Raw genomic sequence first — 9,832 nt, 5'->3', positions numbered from 1 at the left:
TGGTCGGTGTCGACGTGTTGTTGCGTCTGTGGAACAATTTTGTGGTATTCCGGGTCTCTCGTTATTGCAGTGCAATGCGTTGTTTCGGGATGTGCTCTTGTATGCGTCGGGTTCTCGGTCGTCGGCAGCGATTTTTTTCCTGGATTGGTCGAAGGCTTTTGACCATGTGTCGGTCGCATTTGTTTTTCGTGCGTTGGAGAGGCTTGGGTTTTCGCCTTTGTTCTTTGAGTGCACATGTTGTACGCTCAATGCTGTAGTTGGGTTTGCGCCAATGGGTTTTTGAGCTATTCTTTCCCTGAACGTCGCTCGGTGCGGCAGGGTCGTCCGCTTTCTATGCTCCTTTATGTGCTCTTTCAGGAGCCTTTTTTATCCAGGAGGTCAAGGTTTGTCCATTGATCCCCCCCCCCCCCCCCCCGGCTGCCATCTGATCTTCGGTTACCCATCTGTGGTTATGCGGATGATACCGTCCTGCTCGTGGCTTCTGAGGGTTCTGTTGAGGCTGTCCAGGTTGTGGTTGAGAGATTTGAGTTGGCCACTGGGGCCCGGTTCAATCGTGCGAAGTCCGATCTTATGGGTATCGATGGGTGGTTGTCTCGCCTTGTATGGGTGAGGTCTTTGTTTCCGGTAGTCTCCTCTATGCGTGTTTTGGGAATTGCCTGGTTCGCTTTCTATTAGCAGTTTTTGGAATGTAATTGGGGTGTGGTTTCCCCGTAGTGTTGGTGTTGCGATTGGGTTGTTGGCTGCTTCCCCGTTGACGGTTTATCAGCAGGCGTTGCTTGTTAATGGCAAGGTTTTGTTGCGTGTCTGGTACATAGCACGGTGTTTCACCCTAGATCGCCGGCTGGCTCTAGCGTTGGAACGTCAGGGCTATAGATACTTGTGGTGCGGTCGGTACCACCCAGTTCGTCGTTCGACGTTGGTGTTAGCTATGCAGGAGGGAGGAGTGGGTATTCCGGATGTGTTTACCAGGGCTCGTGCGTTGTTCTGGGTCTCGTTGTGTCAGGGGTTAGAGCTGGGTGGGGGGCTCAATGCTTTGGGTGTTTTTTATTGCTCGGTTAGGTTTAGTTTTTGGGCAGATTTGGGCGTCTGTCAAGAGCCTGCACCCCTCCTGTTCACTCCCTGGCGGTGGACATTCTTCGTGCTGTCTGCCGTTGTCCGGGTTTCATGTCTGTCAGTTAAGGCGGTTTATGGGGTTTTATTTCGTCGAGTTCGGCCGCGGGTGGAGGGTTTGTTCCCGTGTTGGGATTGGGAGGGGGGTGTGGGTGGCGTTGGGGGCGCGGTTTCTGGCGCCGCAGCAGCGGGAGTTGCTGTTTCGTATGTTGCATTTTTCGTTGGCGACGAATGTCCGGTTGTGCATGCTGGGTTTGCGTGCCTCTGATGCGTGTGTACACTGTGGGTTTCCCGAGACTCGGTTGCATGTTTTCTATTTTTGTGAGCGGTTGCGTGGTTTGCTTGAATGATTTCGTGACGTGTTGGCCGTGGTTTGTGGGCCGGGTATCGGGGTGCTGACTGTGTATGGGTTGGTCGGAGGAAGGGTTATGGGGTTGATAGAGTTTTGGGGTTTTTGAGAGGCCACTTGCGGTACACCTGGTGGTGGCTGCAGCGTGCTTTTCCGGGCAATTTTTGTGGTTTATTTACTTGTGCGTATGTTCGTGGGGCTGCTTTTGGGTGAGTGGTCGTGGGTCGGGCTCTTGGTTGTTGGTTGGGGGTTGTTTGGGTGGGTCTTCTTCTGGTTTGTCTTCGGTCCCCGGCCCTCCGGTGGGACTCCTCGGTGGGGGTTGGGTGGGGTGTGTGTGGGGTTGTTGCGTTTCTGTCGTGGCTTGCTCCTGTGGTTTTGTGTTCGGTTTGATATATTTGTGTGTAGGGGTCATTCTGTCCTGGCTCCTGCATGGGCCACTTAGTTTGCCCTGTGTAGGTTGGTTTACCTTGTTATATTATTTCTGGTATGGGTGCTTGTTGCGCGTTTGTCTCTAATTTATTATTCACCCCTTTTTAGTTTGTAGGGGTGTTTGTATTGCTGTTCCTGTATATTGGGTGCTCTTTTGCCATTATTTACTGTTATTTATCTCTTTCATGTGCCATGTGTTTTTGCTTTGTGTTGCTAATGTGATTGTGTACGACGTGTATGTGCGTGTGCATTGTTTTCTTATGTGTACATTTTTCTGTTCTTTATGTTCTTACCGTTTGTATGTCCCAGTCAGTGTAGTAGAATTCTGAGAGGCCTGAAGGCTTGCATTTAAGTACTGTCTGTTGCAAATTATCCGTCAGTTGGTCAGGTGATTAAGGGTTGAGAGAATAAAGTCATTGTTAAGTAACGTAGACGTGGTGATTAGTTATCGATCCGTGGGATAGTGATCTAGTCACCCCGAGTTCATTGGGGTATGTAGGACCCCAGAGGGAATTCATTTCGTTGATGTTATAATTGTTCAGCCAATGTGAAAGGTAACGTATTTGTGTACGATTAATTATTGATCTTCGAGATAGTAATTAATTGCTCAAGTTAGTCAAAGTTGATTGCTGTCCTCTTAGTACTTTGGACATAGAATTGTAGTAAACCATCGAGTGGGCGATAGTAACCGATAACGTAACGCGTACTGGGATTTATCAGCTGTCCATAGTACAGTGATTAATGAGGATTACTCACTGAACATTCAACGGGTCAAGTGTTTGTAATTCCGAGTTACGAGTGACAGTTTCAGTTTAATTTGTCTATGGGAGACACGATTAAGTTAACGTAGTCGTCGTCGCTGACAGCTGTTGACATTGTATTAACGTGAGTTTTACTATTAATATTAACGTACTCAATTAGTCACCGATTGTTGATCGTCCGAGGGACGAAGTGTTAACGTAAGAATTTAATTAAGGAGGGGTGCTAGAGTTGCTATTAACCTCATTAGTCATTTTTAATGTCATTGTAGCCTACTGGTTTGATTGTATTTGCAACTGCTATTTGCAGGGGAGGGCTGCAAGGAGCATAAACTAACTGAAAGGAGGTTACAGGAGACTTGTCTCCTATCCTACCTTGTTGTTGCATTGTGATTATAGATTAGTATATCTTATATAGTATATATACTATACTAACATATATACACTATATATTAGTATTGTACATAGATTATAGATTAGTGATAAGGATTTCATACTTTTGATGTCTCGGCGTTTGCTCGGGCCTAGTAATTTTTTTCTTTAGTCTCGAGTGGGGAATGAGCTGCTTACTACACTCAGCGTGTTAGCTAAGCAGATCCTTCCTCAAGATCCATCTAGACTTTCAGTTTAAAGTTAACGAATGTAATACTAGAATATGATAAAATCTCACACCATGTTTGCTTCTATATGCATTTGTGCAATATTAGGTATCGACTTGAAAATGGTCCAGGACGGACCGAAACGTCGTCGTCCCTTCACCTTCTAGTGTGTGGTGTGGTTTGGTCAACATACTTCAGCCACGTTATTGTGACTCATCGCCTGCATTAGGTAGTATACGAGGATTAGTCTGGTTCTTTTTTCCTTCTAGAGCCATAATCTCGAAGTCTGCTGGCAGCGATTCCCATGGGGCTTGCATGACGAAGTCTGCATGTATTTTGTCGACACCTCTCTCAGTGACTTATATCGAATGTGTTTATTGCACATTTGATGTTTATTTCACAATGAGTCCACCTGTTACTATTGGAGGCGCTTCTGTCCCGAGTTAGTGATCCAGTGTTTATATCATTAGGTGAATTTATTCTATGTCTAGTCAATATTTGTCAGCTTGTACGCAGCAATCCCTTTTATCCTTATTTCAATTTATGTTAGCTTTTTTTTCTCTCGTCAATAATTCAGCATTTTAGTCCATCTGGGAGCCCCTGTTATGACTCGCATTGCATCATTTTGAATAACCTCAACGTTTGCGCACTGGCCAGGAGGAAGTGAGTAATGCAGGCGCTGCAAAATCACTTAGGGAACGAACTGCGTGTAAAACATTCACCGTTTCCCATACTGTGTTCCACTCTTACATGGCCGTGATTGCTTTTATTATATTCAGTCGTGATTTTGCTTTCTCCTTCAGATATTTAATTTGCTTGTTGAATGTCATTTTTTTCATTTATCCACTCCGAGATAGTGATATTAAGTAAGCCACTAAAGGTTAAATGTCTTGAATGCGTAGGTGCCTGTCTGGAGTATTGCCACTTAGTCTCATTGCCTTAGACTCCTGTGCAGATATTTTTAGCCCTAAAATGCTGCATTTAGATGTTACTTTAACACCCCTTGTGCTATATTTAAAAGTGAAGGACCTGTAATGACTAATGTTCCATCAGCATAGCTTAGCAATTTAACCCCTTCTACAAATGTCATTTTAACGAGGTTTTTCATAAAGATGTTAAATACACTAGGACGACTCCTTGTGGAGTCCCATTCTCATGCAAGTGGTAGTCCGACACTTGTCCTTGCTACTTTTCTCTGGCATATCTGCGAATAAGGTAATCTTGAATGCTATCTTGCATATTTCCCTTTACATTTTTTTTTAAACTATGGTGTGTAAAATTGCTTGTGGGCTTGCAAGTTCGAATGCTTTCTCTAGATCAAACAAAATCACAGTAGCCAGACATGAGTTAACCGTTCCTAGTAATCTTGTTATACAGTTGGCAGTACCTACTTTAGTGAAGCTAAATGTGTGTTTATGCAGGCCTCCAGTCTTCCACAGAAGCCTATTTAAGACCATTCGTTCTGCAGTTTTTCTAATGCATGATGTTAATGAAATGGGTCTGTAAATAGCAGGTTCTTTCGGCTTAGTAATCGAAATTATGTCTGCTTTCTTCCAAGAGGTCGGTAGTTTGCCTAGCTGCCAAGATGCATTCATAACGCCCAATATCCTTTGTTCTCCAGCAGGACCTGCATGGGCTATCATTGAGTATGTAATGTTATCAGCACCTGGTGTAGTGTCCATACCACCTTCTTTGGCTCTGATTATTCTTTGTTTGTTGAAGCTAGTCACATTCGTCATTTGTAGTTATGCTCTCATTAATGGCTGTCAACGTCTCATGTTTTAATAGTTCTTGCTGCCTTCTCACCATTGCAGGATGCTGATATGAAGCTGCTCTTTCTGCATATTGGAGAGCAAGTCTCTCAGCCCCCTGCAATGGTTGAATTCATCAACCCGCTCTCGCACTTTCTTACTGTCAATATTGACTTATTAAGTACGTGCATATGTGACATACTGAACATACTAGTTTACCTTGAAAAGCTTCATAGAAAACACCGACCTTACCTAACCTTCTTAGTATGTTCAGATAAGCATCTTATTGCTTCGCAATTACAATTATTACTTAACCTATTATAGATATAGGTTAAGTAATAATTGTAATATTATAGATATTACAATTATAACTTATTATAGATATAGGTTAAGTAATAATTGTAATATTATAGATATTACAATTATAACTTATTATAGATATAGGTTAAGTAATAATTGTAATTACGAAGCAATAGGATGCTTATCTTAACATACTAAGAAGGTTAGGCAAGGTCTGTGTTTTCTATGACGCTTTTCAAGGTAAACTAGTACGTTTAGTATGTCACGCATGCACGTATTTAATAAGTCAATATTGACTATACGAAAGTGCGAGAACGGGTTGAATACATGCCTGTAGTCGGGCTGGTCGACCTGATATGGTTTTTAATCTGACTCCATATCTTGAGAAGACTACTGTGTTCATTTAGAGTGACAACTCGACCCATCTTGCCTCCTTTACCTATCTAGAAACTCATCTTGCTTCAGATATCACCGCTCTTAGAGTTCTTCCTTCTGATGTGGGATTTCTCTTAAGATGGTTTCTGAAGATCTTGACTGGTTTTGTTAACTTCATTACTATAGAACCAATAGTTCTTTCCTTTTGTGATTCCTGAAATAATGATTGGAATAACAGTTTGCAGCAGCTACAATGGATTTCTGGATATGGGTCTCGTGTATGTTCAAATTATCAGGTGGTGTGTATGTTGCATACCATTTTTCAAGTTCCTCTTGATATATATTTTGTAGTTGGCGTTTTTTAAATTCCAACTAGGTTGTGCAGTTGGTGTAGGAGGTCGTTCTATGTTTAGTGTTGTGACAGTAGCAGTAGCATTGATAATCACCGGATTTTTCTCCCACTTCGCCTGACGCTTGAGTCCTGTTGAGATTAATGTAAGATCAGGGGAACCCCCTTAAATGTTAGTAGGTTCCCAAGAGTTAGGAAGTGGAATTTCAGCTACTTCTTGCAGAGCTGCAGCTAAATGGCGCCCATCTGCATTGGCCGGCTCAGTGGCACCTAACTCTTGATGAGCATTAAAATCTCCAGCAATAATTAAATATTTATGCGTGGCCAAGACAAGCACTGCATCTGGTTCTAGTTTATGTCTAGGAGGCTTGTAGACTTTGTATATGAGGAGCCCAATATTAGCCATATTTACAGTTACTGCTAATACCTCTATTTCATCCCCACATGAAACTGGGTCTATTTTCTTGCTGGGTATAGTGTTCTGACTAGTCATTAACCGTCTTTGTCTCCCCTGTTCATCCGGTATAATATAATGCTGATATCCAGCTAATCTGAAGGACTTCGTGGCTGGAAAACTTTTCTTCCAAAAAAATTATCTGCGCTTTACGCCTGATTGCAGCTTCCTGAAGGGTGTAGTTTTTATTTCCAAGACCTTGTATATTCCACTACTGTATTCGTAATGGCCAGACGACGGTTTCGGTTGGTGTTGCCAGTTCTAGTAGAACTCCTCTTCGGAATCCACATCTATGTTCTCCTTCTCTCAAGTCGTGTCGCTGCAAATCGGACTGCACTGATTGCTCAAGGTCATCCCCGGCATTGTTGCGATATATATGAATTCCTATTTCTATCATTTTGCTGTTGGTATTGCTGCACATCGGACTGCATTGATTGTTCGTGTCCGTTTCTTGCGTTGTCGGAATCTGTGCATCTCTGCAATCCAATATCTCGTTGTTGATATTGCAGCATATTGGGCTACATTGATTGTTCATGCCCGCAATTTTGTTGGAACCTTTGCATCTGTGATGTTTTTGTTGGTTTTGTTGTTTAACAACTGCATTTGCTGTTGATATGTCTCTTGTGTTGTAAAATTCTGTTGATCTTGAGTGGTCACTGCTTCTTTCAGGTGCTTCCATGAATGTTGAGGGTCTGGTGTCTTGACTACCCGACTGTTGTTGGTAGGTTTTATGTCCTTGTCGCGTTGTGTGTCCTCTTGTGCTTCATCTTGTCTCAGACTAACAATTTCTTGTGTAACTGTGGTCTGCTGCACGATCTTGTCCATTATGACAGGCGATTTCTTGAGTCTTATTTCGAAGCATTCTTCGTCATCTGTAGGCAATTAAAAATGGTCTCTGCCATGATCTTTACAATGTTTTGCAGCTGGACTCTAATAAAATTTTAAATTTGCCGTTTTGATTTCAATAGTAATTGCTTCTTCCTCCTCCTATGTTTTATTTCTGCAGCATTTTTGTGTATTTTCTGATTTGGAAGAAAGATTCAGGAAATTTTGTTCTATGAGAGTGGGTCTGTTGTTGGTGTGCACAAGTGTTCCAGACGGTGTTCGTGTATATTTTTTTTTTTTTTTTTTTTTATGTATACACAAGAGTTGTTACATTCTTGTACAGCCACTAGTACTCGTAGCGTTTCGGGCAGGTCCCTGGAATACGATCCCCCCGCCGCGAAGAATAGTTTTTTCATCCAAGTACACATTTTTACTGTTGCGTTAAACAGGGGCTACAGTTAAGGATTTGCGCCCAGTAAATCCTCCCCGGCCAGGATACGAACCCATGACATAGCGCTCGCGGAACGCCAGGCGAGTGTCTTACCACTACACCACGGAGACTGCCACGGAGACGATGTAGTGGTAGTCCGTGTGTTTATCTTGGCCTGAGCTGTCTGCACCTTTTCTTTCCGTTCATAGCAGGTTGTACTCCAGGCATAATGTTTCTCCACAATTTGGACATTTGTCTGTTGTGGTCTGGTGTGCCTTATTCTTGACAATAGTCAATGGTTGGATGCCTCAGACTGCACTCACATTTCTCCTGTCCGGTGCAGCGTGATTGATGGAGGCCGTATTTCTTACGTCTGATGCAGCGTAGGGGCTCCGGGACGTACAGTCTGTATGAATATTCTCCAATTTCCAAGATAGAATGTTTCTGGCAGATGTCCCATGACGGTCACCAAAACCTGACATGTCGTTGCCTTACTTGCTTTTGTGCGGCCTCGTTCCGCATTCTGGACTTTGTTGTACTCACCTGGTTGCGGGGGTTGAGCTCTAGCGCATTGGTTTCCGCCTCTCAATCGTCACTCAACTGATGTACGGATTTCTTGAGTCTACTGGGCTCAGTCATATCTAAATTTGAAACTGAATGGAGTCAGCCTCCACCACATCACTTCCTAGTGCATTCCGTTTATTAACTACTGACACTTAAAACGTTCTTTCTAATGTCTGTGGTTCATTTGGGTACTCTGCTTCCACCTGTGTCCCCTCTTTTGCGTGTACCACCCGTGTTAAACAATCCATCCATGTCTACCCTGTCAATTCCCTTGAGAATTTTGTATGTGGTGATCATGTCTCCCCTAGCTCTTCTGTCTTCCAGCGACGTGAGGTGCAGTTCACGTTGTCTGTCCTCGTAACTCATGCCTCTTAGTTCTGGAAGTGCTTGTGTTATGGTACTGGAGTCAGTGTCACGTCGATTGGGTACCCAAAAAGCACGACTTGCGTGCGTCTTTCTGAAGTGTCCAGCTTTTCCAAGCACACAAAGTTTCCCTTGTAGGATTGTTACTTTTTCTAAGTAATTTTCAGTCTGTTGGTCTCGTGGTGTCATTATTATGTCTCTTCTCATGTTGACTAAGATGGAAAATTGGAGCTCTGGTTCCTGTTCCATTGACATTACTACTCCATATGCTGTAGAAAAGTGGTCTGTCTGCATTATCTTTAATGTTGGAAGATGTGCAGAGTTTGACGATGTCTGGTACTCGCCTAGTTGTGCTTGCAGAGGTTGAGCTCTGCTCTCTCGGCCCGCCTTTGAATTGTCAATTAATCAACTGTTACTCACTCTCCATCCTCCCCAACACAGGTAGGGAACTCTGTGTCCCCTCCGGTCTCAGTTGTCCTGTGCCTGGGCTGTGGAGAAGTACATTGTCTAACACTGGCTGGTGTGTGACGTACTGTCCTCTCTAAGTCCATTATATCTGGCGTTTTGCTGGTGGAAGCACGTGTTGAAGCCTCTATAGCTGTTTTCTTCGGTGCTTGCTGCACCTCGGTACACTGCCTCTCGTCTGAAAGCTGCTTCCCTTGCTTCTTTCTCAGACTTCCCATCACGACTCAACATAGTAAGGATCGATTCAGTGCCCTACCTAATGCCTGAGACACTCCTAGGCCTGGAGAAATTCATTCCCCTCCAGAGGAGGTCGTAAAATGGTTCCTCCAGGTGGAATCAGGGATGCCCAACACGTAATTGAGCACTTTGGTCTACCTTTCGCTGTTAGACTCTGTACACCCTCTAAGGTGCGCCTGCGGCCATCGCCACGCCTTTCAGGGTAGGACGAACTGACCTGGTCATTTACACAGTCCAAAAAAAAAAAAAAATCATGGGCGACGAGTGCAGTACAACAGTTTGGGCTGCCTGCGTACTGGCTTGTGTAGAGTAACAGTCAGCTGGACAGGAGCTAATGAACACCGTTGTTTGTCCATCAATTGTCTACAATTGGTGGACAAGCAACAGTGTATTGTTTCTTTCCAAACAAGATATTCCCTGGGTCTTTGAGTGTTGTTCTTTACAACATCGCGGTGATTTGAGCTGATGGGTGCT

This window comes from Procambarus clarkii, chromosome 31, assembly GCF_040958095.1.
Source record: "Procambarus clarkii isolate CNS0578487 chromosome 31, FALCON_Pclarkii_2.0, whole genome shotgun sequence".
NCBI classification, from domain to species: Eukaryota; Metazoa; Arthropoda; class Malacostraca; order Decapoda; family Cambaridae; genus Procambarus; species Procambarus clarkii.
The sequence above is the reverse complement of the archived record's forward strand: the minus strand, read 5'-3'. Positions refer to the sequence as shown.